The sequence below is a fragment of the Mobula birostris genome, chromosome 25 (assembly GCF_030028105.1).
Source record: "Mobula birostris isolate sMobBir1 chromosome 25, sMobBir1.hap1, whole genome shotgun sequence".
Lineage (NCBI taxonomy): Eukaryota > Metazoa > Chordata > Chondrichthyes > Myliobatiformes > Myliobatidae > Mobula > Mobula birostris.
Window position 1 is genome coordinate 28,499,391 of NC_092394.1, and position 15,565 is coordinate 28,514,955.

Consider the following 15,565-nt stretch of genomic DNA (forward strand, 5'->3'; position numbering starts at 1 on the left):
GACTTAAAAAAATATTTAGGGCTCAAATTCAATTGGAGAAGTTTTTTATCCAAAGGCTAATTTGCATGATCTAAAATGTACTTCTTTCAGGTGCAGATTCAGTTTGAGAACGTTTATATCTAGAAGCTAATTTGCATAATCTAAAAGAGTCTTTGGATTAGTTGTTGTGTTAAATTTACACACAGTATTGCTTCTGTTTAGAATTTAAGCATGCTTAAGCTCGCAACTTCTGGAGAATTTATAGCTATTTGGCGCTGAGTTTTTGTTCTCAATTTAAGAACTGGCTAATTTATTTCATCGAGTAATATGTATGGCATGAGGTATGATTGAAATAATTGTTCAAAATTTGATTATAGCTTTTGAATTTATTGAATATATTCCATTTAAATGTTAAAATTTGTAATTTAAAATAAAATTTCTTTGATACTCAAAGAAAATTGCAACTGATATTGCATCTGATATAAAAGAAATGTGGTTGAATTTCTTATTTTAGATTATATTTTAGAAGCATCCATGTAATAAATACTGAAATTTGGCAATAAAATCAAAATTGTTGGAAATGCACAGGACTAGGCATAGGCTAGGCATAGCTCAAATACCATCTACAAATTTGCTGACAATACAACTATTCTTGGTAGAATCTCAGGTGGTGAGGAGAGGGTGACGAGAGGGTGTAGAGGAGTGAGATATGCCAACTAGTGGAATGATGCCTCAGCAACAACCTGGCACTCAACGTCAGTAAGACGAAAGAGCTGATTGTGGACTTCAGGAAGAGAAAGACAAAGGAACACATACCAATCCTCGTAGAGGGATCAGAAGTAGAGAGAGTGAGCAGCTTCAAGTTCCTGGGTATCAAGATCTCTGAGGATCTAACCTGGTCCCAACATATTGATGTAGTCATAAAGAAGGCAAGACAGCAGCTATACTTTATTAGGATTTGGCATGTCAACAAATACACTCAAAAACTTCTATAGTTGTACCTTGGAGAGCATTCTGACAGGCTGCATCACTGTCTGGTATGGACGGGCTACTACACAGGACTGAAAGAAGCTGCAGAAGGTTGTAAATCTAGTCAGCTCCATCTTGGGCACTAGCTACAAACTACCCAGGATATCTTTAGGGAATGTTGTCTCAGAAAGGCAGCATCCATTATTAAGGACCTCCAGAACCCAGGGCATGCCCTTTTCTCACTGTTACCATCAGGTAGGAGATACAGAAGCCCGAAGGCACACACTCAGCGATCCAGGAACAGCTTCTTCCCCTCTGCCATCCGATTCCTAAATGGACTTTGAAGCTTTGGATGCTACCTGACTTTTTTTAATATACAGTATTTCTGTTTTTGCACATTTTTAAATAATCTATTCAATATACGTAATTGATTTACTTGTTTATTGATTATTATGTTTTATTTTATTTATTATTATTTTTTTTTTCTCTCTGCTAGATTATGTATTGCATTGAACTGCTGCTGCTAAGTTAACAAATTTCATGTCACATGCCGATGATAATAAACCTGATTCTGATTCTGATTCTGACATGTTCCCTTACTAGATTTTAGTGGACTGGTTTCAATGCATGTCAATCTGTGGTGTTACTAAACCCTCCTCATTTTTGTCGCAAACCTCTCGTAAATGTGCATGATATTTTAAAGGCAGGAAAAAACGACATTTATTGGCTTACTCTGTGAGCATATGGGAGAACAAAATTGTGGTGTAGGCTTTGAGTAATACTACAAAGAGTCAATATGGTTGTCAAAGCAAAGAGCCACCAGCTATGGGAGATGTGGAATGTGTTCGCTGTTGATAGTCCTTCAGATTTGCTATTGAGAAATATTTGTAGTAGGAAGTACCATCTCATCGACCCTTAAAAATGGGATTCTCTAGGTAGAATACTGGAGAGAATTGGTGGCTAGAAATCATAGAGACCCCAACCACTTTAAGTAGTACATCAGAAGCATTCTGACCGATAAAATATTATTGATTTTTCTTTCCCACAGACACTACTTTACCAGTTTCTTTTGTTGTTATATAAAATGTCCAGCATTGCAGTTTTATGAATTTCAATGAAAAATTTTCGATGCCCTCAACAGAGTGGTCCAAGATCTTGTGCTAATTTTCACCCTTTAAATCTCATTTTGGCTCTCTCAGTTCTACATCCAATGTACCTCGGTGACAAAAAAATCTCACTACTCCACAGAGACACCTTTTCAAATCTTTCTATCTATTCACTTTACCTCCCATAAAAGATTTTGCTGTTTAGTGAGGATCTAGTATGCATAATGATGGGAGACATTTTAACAATTTAAGCAGGAGTGTGAGGAAGTGGTAGACTTTGTGTATTTATATAATGATGGAGCTGGGAAGGGCAGTAAACAGCAAGTATGAAATAGCTATGTTTGTTGCATTAATCATTGTAGAAATTTCTGGACTCACATGGTGTGTTTTCTCTGACAGTCCCTCTTCTGATTCCCTTCAATTTTGTGCAACATTCATATCCAAAGTGAATGTCAAGTCATCTTGATCTGTTAATTCTGGTGAATGTATATGGAAGATAAATCTTTAGAGCCTAAAATTTGACCATTTATCCTCCTTCATGAAAAACAATCAATATTTCCATAGGTAGCAACTGAAGTTCTGATTCATATCTAAGGTATTAAATGAGTCATTATGCAGACCAACTACATCAGCCTCTAATATCAGAACACAAAATGGTTTCCTCACTGTAGTATCAAGGTAGATGCTGTAGTTCTTATGAGTAGCGAGAACTGGGTCAAATAAAGAATTATATCTTGTTACTATAATGGTATATAAAATGAATTATCTACTAAATATCTACATAATTCTAATGGGATTTTAATACAAAAATGCTTTATGATTTAATTTGGAGGGTTTGCGAGTGAAATAGTGGTATAATTAATTTGTGGACTCTTTCACAGTATAAAATGTGATGTCACTCTCCAGAGTCCAAAAGTTGGGCTTTGTTGCCTCTTTAATTAGTCATAAAAGTTAATTGAACAATGTCAAAGAAAGATTGTTTATAAGGATTACAAGTAAAATTGCTCTTTTTGTGATCAACCATTGTTCAAATGTTAAGATAAAGAAAGAATTGCACAAAGGATTAGGGAAAGTGTTTTTTAAAGGCCAAATATCTTGTAAGTTTTAAGTTCTCAAAACACCGAGGCATAAATGACACATGAACACGGATCATGACTATGAATAAAATACATGAATCATATATTGCATGTACAATAAGAGCATTCAGTGCCTGTTACTGCTGGGGTAAATGTTTTAAAGTGGACTAAGGATACTTTAAACCTGATGCCTTTCTTGCAGAGGTTTCAGACCTGGAATGTTAACCTACAGTATGTGTTCTCTCTACAAATGCAAGTCAGCCTGTTTTAATCTTCGAACAGTGTTTGAGTTTGTTTTGGAATTTTGAAATTTGTATTCTTTTTGCTTTTTATTTTTATTTTAAACCTAATCTTCTGAAGCGAGCAATGTATTTTACACCATGATATACATATATATAAAATCACAAAATGAGGCCATTCAGCCTGTCAGCCACATGTGTGCTCTCAGTAGAGCAATCCTACCAATGTCTTTCCCCTCATCTTATTTCCCAGCACTGAACTCTCTCCTACACATGTGCTACAACTCCCTTTTGACTCTTTTTTTTTAACCAATAACCTCCAGCAAATATAATTTACAGTCACAAATTAACCTAGCACACATTTAAGCCTGTGTATATAAGTGGATGGGGTGTCAGGGAGGGGTAGCACCTCTGGTGGGGGAACATGTCACGTCCTTTTCAAGGCGGTTAGTCCACCTCTGGTCCCCAACCGGCACTCAGCTCTCACCTATGGCTCCCCGTAGCTGTTTGCATGTGACAGTGGCCGCACCCCGGGCAACAGCTTCGACAAGCCAGCTAAAACAGGTGAGGGTAGCCGACAGGTCTCAAACCCTCGGTGAGATAGGGAGTTGTCTATCCCAACATGCGAAGACAGACTCCGACGGATTGAGCGGACGAGACCAATGGAAGGTTCAACGGTCAAGAAGGCGGTCTCTGCAAGCGGCGTGGAACATGTAGAGCACGACAAAACACAGAAGACGTCCTGGTCATCCACTGCACCTAGTCCCATCTCCAGCCATCTCGACTCTTGTCTTGCCACTGAATCCAGGTGGGAATTGGGAAGAGAGAGTGAGGCTGACACTGCGCAACTCTCCCTCACTTAATTCCAAATGAAGCGCTAGTCTCGACACCATCAATGGTGTCAAGGTCTTCATCGACGACGACGATAGACAAACATGGATATAAGTAGAATATCTGGACCATTTTACAGCTATTTTCAATCGAGGTATAAAGGAAATTATTCAATTTTGTACAATATTTGACAGCTACTTGTCAATAGTCTTTGAGGTGGGGAGGGGGTTAGGGAGGAAAGCATACCTGCAGAGAATGATGAGATTTTTTTCCACTTTCCACAGACGCTCTCTTTAAGTACGATAGTCATAGCCATAACTGCTGGCAATAATACAGTACTTAATCTATGAACTGCAAAGTATGAATTTCAGTCATATACTTGAATTGTGGCTAGGCTGCACACAGAGTAACCTTGAGTGTTTTTCATCTGTCTGAGTTAATTTTAATGATTGCTCTTTTTCTTGCAAGAATACATCCAAATCTAAAAATGCTTCATTTCTATCCAAGATGAGGTTCATGCCACATTTTGCAACCAGTCCGATTAGCATTTATTATTAGGGGGTGAAACTTTCTTGGTTACACATTTATTTATTTATATTAGACCATAAAACATAGGAGCAGAATTGGGCTATTCGGCCTATTGTGTCTGCGTCACCATTCCATCATGGCTGATTTATTATCCCTCTCAATCCCGTTCTCCTTCTTTGTGTAACTTCGGATGCCTTTACTAATCAAGAACCCTTTAACCCCTGCTTTAAATATACCCAATGATTTGGCCTCCACAACCATCTATGGCATTGAATTCCACAGACTCTGCCCTCTGGCTAAAGAAATTCCTACTCATCTCTGTTCTAAAGGGATGTCCTTATATTCTGTGGCTGTGCCCACTGTTCGTAGACTCCCCAATATAGAAAACATCCTCTCAGCATTCTATGTAGGCCTTTCATTATTTGATGGGTTTCAAAGAGACCCCCCTCCCATTCTTCTAAACTTCAGAGTACACAGGCCTAGAGCCATCAAACACTTTTCATATGTTAAACCTTTCCTCTCCAGGTCATTCTTATGATCCTCCTCTTAATTCTCTTCAATGCTACCACATCCTTTCTTAGATAAGGACCCCAAAACTGCTCACGTTCTCGGACCGCATTTTCATAATATTAAATAATAAGAATAAATTGTCTCAGATTTCTGCTTTATCAAGTTAATCAATAACTGTATCAGTGATCATTATTATGACAAAGAGAATACAATTTTAAAATATATTATTTCTAAAATAGATAGAAAACTTTAAAGCAGAGAAAGCTTTCCCATGAACTCAAATTACTGACCTGATGATAATAGTAGATGCTTTGTAAAGATTAATTTCATGTTAACTGGATGGTTTTCTAATTGAGGAGGGAAATTACCTTGGAATGCTGACATTATTTATTCTGCATGGCTCGGAACTTTAAGCCCCGGTGCTGATCGAGGATCATATCGCAGGAAGCTATTGGGGGAGGTTAAAAATAACTTCAGTATAACCTTTACCATACGAGTGTTATAATCAGTAATAACTGATCTATGTTATCATAAAATAATCAGTATAAGCACGTGAGAGGTTTAAGTGTTTTGTTTAAATCAATTTATAATCAATTCATCTACAGATACTGAGATCGGCACTGACTTTTTTAAATTTAAAAGAACATGTTCCTTTAGTAAGAAGTATCATGCAATTAGGTTCAACATAAATAAAATTTGATTAAAGAAGATATTAAAAATAGGATTATACAACTATTCAATTATGCCCTGATGTAATGCGAACTCAGCTCAATTGCCTCTTCTGCTTTCAAACATAGTTTTAATGAAGTCAATCCTTTAAAGAGGTTTGTGTTATTTATCACAGATTAACTTTGCATTCTCCTGCAGCTGCTGTTTCAGTAAATAAAAATAGTTATAGATTCATAAGTTTGAGACAAACCCTTTTGTAACTTAGGCTCTTGATGGAGGTTCTGGTGCATTTAATACAGGGTTCCACACCCTGCACGGGAATGAGGTCAGGTTTCAGGTAGATGTAAATACCTACATTTGGTGTAATTGATTTACAATGTCAAACACAGGTGTAGCAATAATCCAGTTAGTAATACTCTAAAATTGGTGGCAGAATATTAACGTTCCTATTGTCAATAATGGCTAGTTAAGGCATGATGCTCCCTTCAAAATACCGATTTAGAAAGTTTATTTGATCTTGCAACTGAAAGGGGTAAGGTTTAAAATGTTACAGAAGCTCTTGTTAAATTGCTGACATAACATTGGTGTCAAGCCCTAGCAATGAGGGTAAATAAAATCTATCATTGATCAGAATCCCACTTAAACGAAACACTGATTTTCTAAATTCCTTTTATGTCAAGCAATTACTTTTGAAATAAGTACTCGGAGCTTGAGATAATATCAGTATTACTGGATGATAAAAGTTTCTTACCTTGTTCTGTTTGTCAGAACTATTTTTAAATCTGTGGAGGAGTTGGGTCTCTTTTACTGTTTCACTTACCTCTTTAGGAGTGAGACTTGAAATTATTTTCTGCATGTTCATGCCTCATGGACAGAAGCTTGCGGACGTCACTGTGACATAAACAGAGTCAGACAGCTGATTACTCCATCTCAGCTGATGCAGCCGCAGTGCTGTAAATAGGTCTTTGCTTTCCATCTTAAGTGCCCCTACTTTAATCAGAATCCAGACTTTTAATAACTCACATTGTAACTGTCTGTGGATGGAAGTATCATTGGGGAGATGACAGGCTGTTAATTTTCAAGGATGTTTTAATGGGACCTAATGCTCCACTGTATCATAGAATGAAGATGCATAACTCTTTTGCAGGAATCACTGTATTCCTCAGCCAGCGCTGACTCTATAGATTAAAGCTATCATGTCTGAGCTGGTCAGCAGTTGCAGGGCACTAACTACGACCTTTTTTAATGAAAAGAAACACTCCCACTGACAGCTATTTGCAATAATCCTACTGTCAGTTTGATTCTGGCAAGTGACTTCTGTAAGAAGCTGTAATCTCACAATACAATGACAGCAAGCAACTGTTTCTTTACATGCTTTTTTAAAAATGCACTTCGTTATAATGTACCTGCTGGCATATTGACAGTGCTTTCCATCACTTAACATGGTGAAGCTCCATTAAACAATTCGCTGACTCCTTGTGAAACTACTGAGCATATTCCTTCCCCACCCCCCACCCCCGCACTGCTTCCTTGCTGTGAGTTTGAAGCATCGTTTGCCTTGCAAATTAATCATTTTTCTTGTAGATCCCAATTCATAACCTTCTTTGCATTATGTAACCTGGTAAAGGGCAACACTGTTCTCCATGCTCTTAGTTCTCTAGGTAGGGTAACTAGGTTACAACCTATTCTACAGCAACTCTTGAAGTTATTCTTCCTCTTCCGTAAAATAGGGGAATTTCAAGTCAAATATCAAGTCAACATCACCATACATCTGACATCAACTGATATGGTTTGGGTCCTGCTAGTTAGTTAATTAATTAATTAATACATACATACATACATACATACATACATACTGAAGTTACTAAACAGGTAAGATTGTGAGCTATCAGGTTCAGTTTCAAAATTTACCTTCAGATATTGTTTTGCTGCCCTGTGAAAGAAAATTGAAAACCTGAGAGCAACACACATCAAAGTTGCTGGTGAACGCAGCAGGCCAGGCAGCATCTCTAGGAAGAGGTACAGTCCTCGTGTTTGCGTGAAAACCTGAGAGTTAGGTTCCTTGTAAAGTTTTCATTCTTCTAATTGCTAACTGGCTTGATTTGTGTTTCTGATGTTTATTATTAACCAGCTATAATCTTCCTAATAATCTATTGGTTTCCTGTAAAACAATGCCTCTTTTTAAAAAAGTTTTCAACCTTGTTTTCAATTCGATTCCAGGATCTCATTCTTTCCTACATCATAGTCTCCTGCATCCTTGTATCCTGTGAATATCAGTATCCTCAAATATTAGCCTTTTGGATATCATTTCTGGTATTATGTGCCCTCAATCATTGGAACTGTTTTCTTGGAGTCTATCTGAGCCTTCTATTTTGATTTCTCCTTTAGCACACAAACCTGCCCCTTTACCAAATATTCAGATAGCTAATGATAGGTCAGTACCAGTTTTTGCCTATAATGTACAGGCAAATTTTGATTTTTTGAGTGATCAGTCTTTTTTTAATTTTATTGAGATACTATGTTAGTTACGTCATTAATATTTGTGGTCTTGGTGTGTGTATTTTGAATGTTACATTGGCCCACATCACAAGTGTCAACTTTTAAAAATCTAATTTACTAGAAAATACTTAGGAATACCATAACAGCTACAATAGATATGTAGTTTTTTCCCCTCTAAATGTTTTACAAGAAAGGAACACACTTATCGACGTGCAGAAGGCAAAGAAACAATTTAAAAAAACAGTTTACTTAATTCTCTCTTGTGAGATTTGTCAAACACTTTCTATGCTTTTCCAGTGGTGATATGCATGCATCCTGCAACCACTGACTCACTCTGTTATGCCACAGAAGATCTTTTCAGGATGTGAAACATTACTAAACAAGGCAGCATTTACAGACTTGATGGTTAAATCCCTCCATTGACTTCTCTTTTATCAATAGTGCAGCCTGAGTGAGCTAACAGGAAACAGGACAGCTGCAAGCAGGCAGTCAGGAAGTGTGTTGTTGTCATTACTCTGTTGTTTTCCTTTGTGATGGTGAGAACAGACTGGAATATTATGGTTTACCTTCCCTTCCCATTCAAATGCACAGTTTTTTATTGGTGTTGTTCCCGAGCTCTATCACTGTGAGTGATAACAGTCATGTAGATTCCATGTGATATGTGGACACAGCACTATTCATGGTCTAAATAACTTGATGTAAAATATTACTTATTCATGCTCATGTAAAATGTTGATAATCTGACTTTTCACGTGACCTGTAATCTTTTTCAAATCAATCCTGATGCACCACACCACAATTACTTTTTAATTTATTTAGAGATGGAACAGGCCTTTGCAGTCCAATCAGTTACACCACCCAGCAGCCCACCAACCTTACCCTAGCCTAAACACAGGGCAATTTACAATGGCCAATTAACTTACTGATCGGGATGTCTTTGCACAGTGGAAGGAAACTGGAGCAGCTGGTGAAAACCCACATGTTTTCGGGGAGGACGTACAAACTCCTCGCAGAGTATGACAGAATCGATCTCCGAACTCTGGCATCGTGAGCTGTGAAGTGTCATGCTACTGTGGCACCTGTACTTGCTGGAATTCCGAAGAATTGGGTGGGGGGGGGGGTGGTAGTGTATTTAATATTTGAGTAATATTCTAAATATACTGTTTGACTAAGCATTCTTTGTTTACATAATTCATTACAATTTCTATGTAAAAGTATGCAAATGGCATACATCATTAGGCCACCGCGTCATATGTGAACACCTCAGTAAAGAAGAACTAAATACACTAGTATTCCAGGGGTCCCATGTGTTTCTTTCACTTAGTTTCTGGAGCTACAAAACAAAACAATGGCAATGAGGAAGTTTCAAAATGAACCCGAGATGTACAAAACCTAACAGCGGTGATGAGGAAGTTTTAAAACAAAACTACCTGTCGAAGCAAGTTTTTGTTTTCTTCACAGGGGAGAGAGGAAGATGTTTGAGATGAGAAAAAGGCAGAAAATGAATGAAATTCGTGGAGTCATAAACAGGGAATACTGGGTAATAATAATAAAGAACTAAAAGCAGAGATGGCTGGCTACTCTGGAAAGACAGACATCTTCAGTTGCACAACAGATAACTGGATGTCGTATATTGAAAGAATTGAGCAATATTTTGAACCAAATGGAATCGCCAAAGGAAAATAGGTGTCATTGTTGCTGAGTGCAATAGATGGAAGAGCATACAGTTTGCATAGAGGTTTAACTGCTCCAGCCAAACCAGCCAAAATGAGCATTGCTGACATCCTGAACGTAATGCAGGGACATTTAGAACCGAAACCAATGTTGATTGTCAAAACAACACACATAAAAATTGCTGGTGAATGCAGCAGGCCAGGCAGCATCTATAGGAAGAGGTACAGTCGATGTTGCTGGCCAAGACCCTTCATCAGGACTAACTGAAAGAAGAGGTAGTAAGAGATTTGAAAGTGGCAGGGGTACTTACAGAAAGTGATGGAAGAAGATTCTAAGGTGTTTCTCACCATAAGTACTCACAAAGGGCTTTATCGCTTTAATAGGTTTTTTTTGGAGCAACATTTGCACCTGCACTCTGGCAGAAAGCTATGGACCAGGAGTTGTGAGGCTGCCCAGGCACCCAGTGTTACCTGGATGACATCATTGTTACCAGTGACGGTGACAAAGAACATCTCCAAACTCTCAAGACTGTGTTAAAAAGATAAGAAGATTGTGGGCTCACAGCATGATGCAAAAAGTGTGAACTCTTTAAACCAAGCATCACTGACTGGGTTACACCGTTGACGCACACGCGTGCTGAGAAAATTCAAGCAGTGGTGGATGCCCTGAGCCCAAAGAACATGTCACAGTTATGGTCCTTTTTAGGATTTGTCAATTACTGTAATAGGTTCTTGCCAAACCTGGCTGCTGTGCTCCACCACTTGAACTCATTACTACAGACCGAGGAAAAATAGTAAGTGACGTGGCTTTCCAAAGGCAAAGGAAATGGTGATCTCAGACACTGTACTCACAGATTGTGATCCTCATCGCCCAGTGAAGCTTGCCTGTGACGCTTCACATTGTAGTGTTGCTGCAGTCATGTCACATCCTATGAGTGATGGAAGTGAAAGCCTTTGCATCACATTCCTTTAATGCTGCAGAGAAATATTACACATATTTTTGACAGAGAGGCCTTGAATCTGGTTTGGGATGTAAAATGCTTCAACCAGTACCTGTATGGAAGAGAGTTTACCCTCACTACTGATCATCAACAACCAGTGTCTATTTCCAATTCACAGACGGGAATTCCACTAACAGCAGTTGCAGGAAAGCAGAGATGGACTTTGTTTCTTGGAGCACACAATTACAAGATCAAATTCGAGAGGACAGCTAATCATGGAAATGCTGATGGTTTGTCCTGTTTACCCTTGTAAGAGGAAATACCCGAAAAATTTACAAATGAGGTACTCCTCTTGACCAATTCTCCCTAATGCAAATCAAAAGTCTCTCCATTACGGCAGAGATGATCCAAAGGGAAACCAGAAAGCACCCCAGACTCTCTCAAGTCTATATGGCAACTCAAAATGGCTGGAATGTTCAGTAGAAATTCCAGTTCCCCCCATTTTTATCACAACCAATGATCTCACTTTAAGGACTCTTTATCTTGTTATGTCATGCTCTTGTTATTTATTGCTATTTATTTATATTTGCATTTGCACAGTTTGTTGTTCATTGATCCTGTTTACAGTTACTGTTCTATAATTTGCTGAATATACCTTCAGGAAAAGGAATCTCAGGGTTGTATGTGGTGACTCTGATAATAAGCTGAACTTTACCAGTGCCGGAATGAACTTGTCCTTGACGGGGTTGCCTTATGTGGGGATTGAGGATTCTTGTAACATCGAAGCTGAGAGCTAATGTGTTGGAGGAGTTATTGGCTGGTCATCTAGGCATGGTCAAAATCACAGCCTTGGCTCAAAGCATTGTCTTGTGGCCTGAGATAGATCCACAGATCAAGTAGCCTGCCATGCACTGTTCGGGATGCCAGCACATCCAGAAGATGCCAAGGGCAGCACCTCTCCATCCCTGGGAATGACCTGCATTGCCCTGGCAGAGGATGTGGATTTGCCAGATTATTCATGGGCATAAATTTCTTGGTAATCATGGATGCAGCTACAAATTGGCCAGAAATGTTTCCAATAGCCTTCACTACAGCCTCTGTTGATGTGTTGAGAAGCCTCTTCTCAAGGGCTGGTGTTCCAGACACTTAATCAGTGACTATGGACCACAGTTTGCTGTGGAAGATGGTCAGTCATTCTTGAAAGTGAATGGAATAAGAAATATTACACTCAGCTACAAATGGCTTGGCGGGCAAGTTTGTCCAGAATCTAAACAATACACTGCGAGCAATGTCAGCAGAACACAACAGGCAAACACTGAATCAGCAGCCCGCCATTTTCCTCCTTGCATATCGCACACTCTACAACCAACAACTCACCTGCTATGCTGTTCTTGGGTCGTCCCTTACGCACACTCTTGGGTCTCCTCAAACCCGGTCTCAGAAGGAGTATGCAGGACAAACAGCTGAGACATATTGAGGAGTTTTGATGTTTGACTCCTGGACGAGCAGCCCTGGTGAGGGATGACAGAGGTGATCAAAAGTTGGGTACTTGGAAAGGCTAAGGACAGAACAGCACCTCTCTCCAATACAGTGGAGATTGCCACTGGAGTCATCTGGAGACAACGCATCGAGCAATTGAAGAGAGCAGAGTCAATTGTTAGTGAAGAAAGGTGTGCAGAGGTGTCAGAACCACTTCCTGCAGTCCCAGAGTCAACTCCTACAACCCCATGGAGAGGCCTCAGTGGAGGAGGCCTCAAAATTTGAGATTGTTTCACAGCCACAAATGTCACCTACCAAACAGAGTGACCACTCCACCTTGTCAGAAAAGATGCTATCCCACAAGAGCCAGAAATCCTCCACAGTGAATAAATCTATAGCCTGAATGGTACAATTTAAGATTTACTATGCCATGGATATCTGTATATAGTAGTTGCATTATATAGAATACAACTATATATACTGTACTGTGTATATAGTTGAGATGTATTCTATATTAAGTTGGAGCTTATAGCTAAGCAGGGAGGAGTGTACTGTATTTAATATTTTAGTAATATTTGAATGATATTGTAAATATATTGTTTGATTAAGCATTCTTTGTTGGAGTACGTAATTCATTATTGGTTATATGTAAGAAGTACCATACATGAATGGCACATGACATTATGCCACCAGGTCATATGTGAGCACCTCACTAGTAGAAAAATGAACTTTACTTTTTTCCCAGCTCTTGTGTTTTTCTTTCAATTCATTTCTGGAATTACAAAACATAGCTGCAAGGAGCACTTAAGTATCTAGCCGTTTGCTGCAGACCCTAGGCATTCATATTATTAGGTGGCACAAGAGGGGCAAGAAGGGACAGCACTTTTAAAAATGTTCATAATAAGTATGTAGAAGTTTTGAGTGGGACAGGAAAACAAAACTCTCAGAAATGTAATGTGGTTGAAGAAGTTTAAAATCTCTTCTGTGGACCTCTAAATAGTGAGGGGTATAGTTAGTTCTTATTATCACTAAGAGCTGGGTGCATACAGTTTCTGTGTTTAATCAATAAAAAAACATATTCCACTAATGTCCCTTGTAGACTCATTAAATAATCAAATATTCCCTATAATAATTTTTAAATATTTACATGCCTTACTTAATAAGTAAATGTTTAAAAACCTGAAGGCAAATGATATTAATTAATGGAACAGTACATGATAAGTACTGCAGATGTTTTGGGTAATGGAGCAAATTTTTGTGGATGCTTAAAAATGCCAGAAAAACTGTAAATCAGCAACCACTGACCTGCAAGCAGAAAGTATGAATCCAATGAAGCATGTTCTTGCCTGGATGACAGTGAATACAAGCTAAGTTAAGAGCAAAAAGGGTGTTTATTATTAGTGCCACATTCAGAATAAATCAAAAATAAAGAATGTAGAGAAAATTCAAGGAAGAATATAGGATAATATGGTAACTTACATAAAAAGGAACTCAAAACCTTTTACAAACAGATAAAAAGGCAGTTCAATGATTGCTGTGAACTATTAGGAACAAATATTAATAGAAGTACAGGAAAATGATTCATGAATGAATAATTCCTTCTCGACAAAAGAAGCAGATGAAGTTAATGAAAGTAGGAAAGGGGAGCAATGGGAGTGGTAGATGCAGATACACAGTAGATTGTGGTTACTTGGACCATTGGTTAATTGAGGCAGCCACTTATTTGAGACAAAGAACAAAGACATTATCAAGAAAATAGCCTGGATTCCCTTTGTTTATTAGGGCTGCATAAATGAAGCAGGAGGTTGTTGCCGAATAGTTTCAACATAGCATCAGAAACATGCATTTGTGTGACTGTTAAATACTACACCATGCTTAAAGTAAACAGTTTCTAAATAGCGTCAGTTGTGTGTGCTTGTGCTCAAAAAGCAATGACTTTTGTCACTGATAGTTGGCGAGAAATAAGCAGTAAGACAATGCAGAACTGTCTTGCTTCCTGTGGTTTCAAGCATTCAGGCTTGGAGATGCCAGAAACAGCTGGGAGTGAAAATGAAATCATCTCACTACTTAAACAAGTTATGAACTATAAAGAATTTGAAAGTATTGACAATCATCTTGAATGTTACAATGAAAATGAAGATTTGGAGGATGCAATCATCGATAGCATTGTATGAAGGCAGTCCAATATCTACACTAGGTGTCTGCGCTGATTTTGTTCATCTACATTAAATCAAAAGAACACTGGATGAATTCCTCCATCAAAAACTATTAGGAGATAACATTTTATAGTGCTGAATTGTATTGATAGTGTCATAATTTGTTTTGTATTTCACTTAAGTACATAATTCATTACTTAGTTAAATGGTAGTTTGTCTTTTGTATATCTTTCTTAACTATTTCCATGAAATTTCGGCTAATTGGGAGAACTGCTTACTTGGGCCAAAATATACTGGTCCCAATGTGTCCCAGTTTACTGGAATCCACTGTATTTGAAAGGACACAACTGATGAAAAAGAGGAACTAAAAGGTTGGAACCATTTGAAATGAATACTCACCTGGCGCAAAGCAATTATCTGAGGAATCTAGGGAAAATTAAGATGGACATAGCTGCAGTTCTCATGCAATTTTAGTATTTATTTTGGTTATTATAGAGATGCTAAAAACTTGAAAATTATAATGTGGTTTAAGAAGGGAGAGAGATATAATACATAACTACAGTGTCTGTTGTGGGAATACTAATAGAGATGATTATTAAGAACAATTAATTTTCTGTTAGAGATTCATAAAGGGGAAATGCTAGCAAAATTTGTACAGTAATATTAGACATGTATGTCTTCAAAAGGCCTTTGATGATGTACATATAATCAGTTTATGTCAAAAATAGATGCATAATCTGTTAACTGGGAGTTGCATAATTGTCTCAAAGATTAACTTTTCTGACTGGGGAGAACGATACACTGTTGGAACATTAAAAGTTGCTATTGAAATCATTGTTCATTCTGACATGTAATAACGATGGTCAGGTATAGGGAATACAAACCTTGGCAGTTTGTATACGGTTTTTCC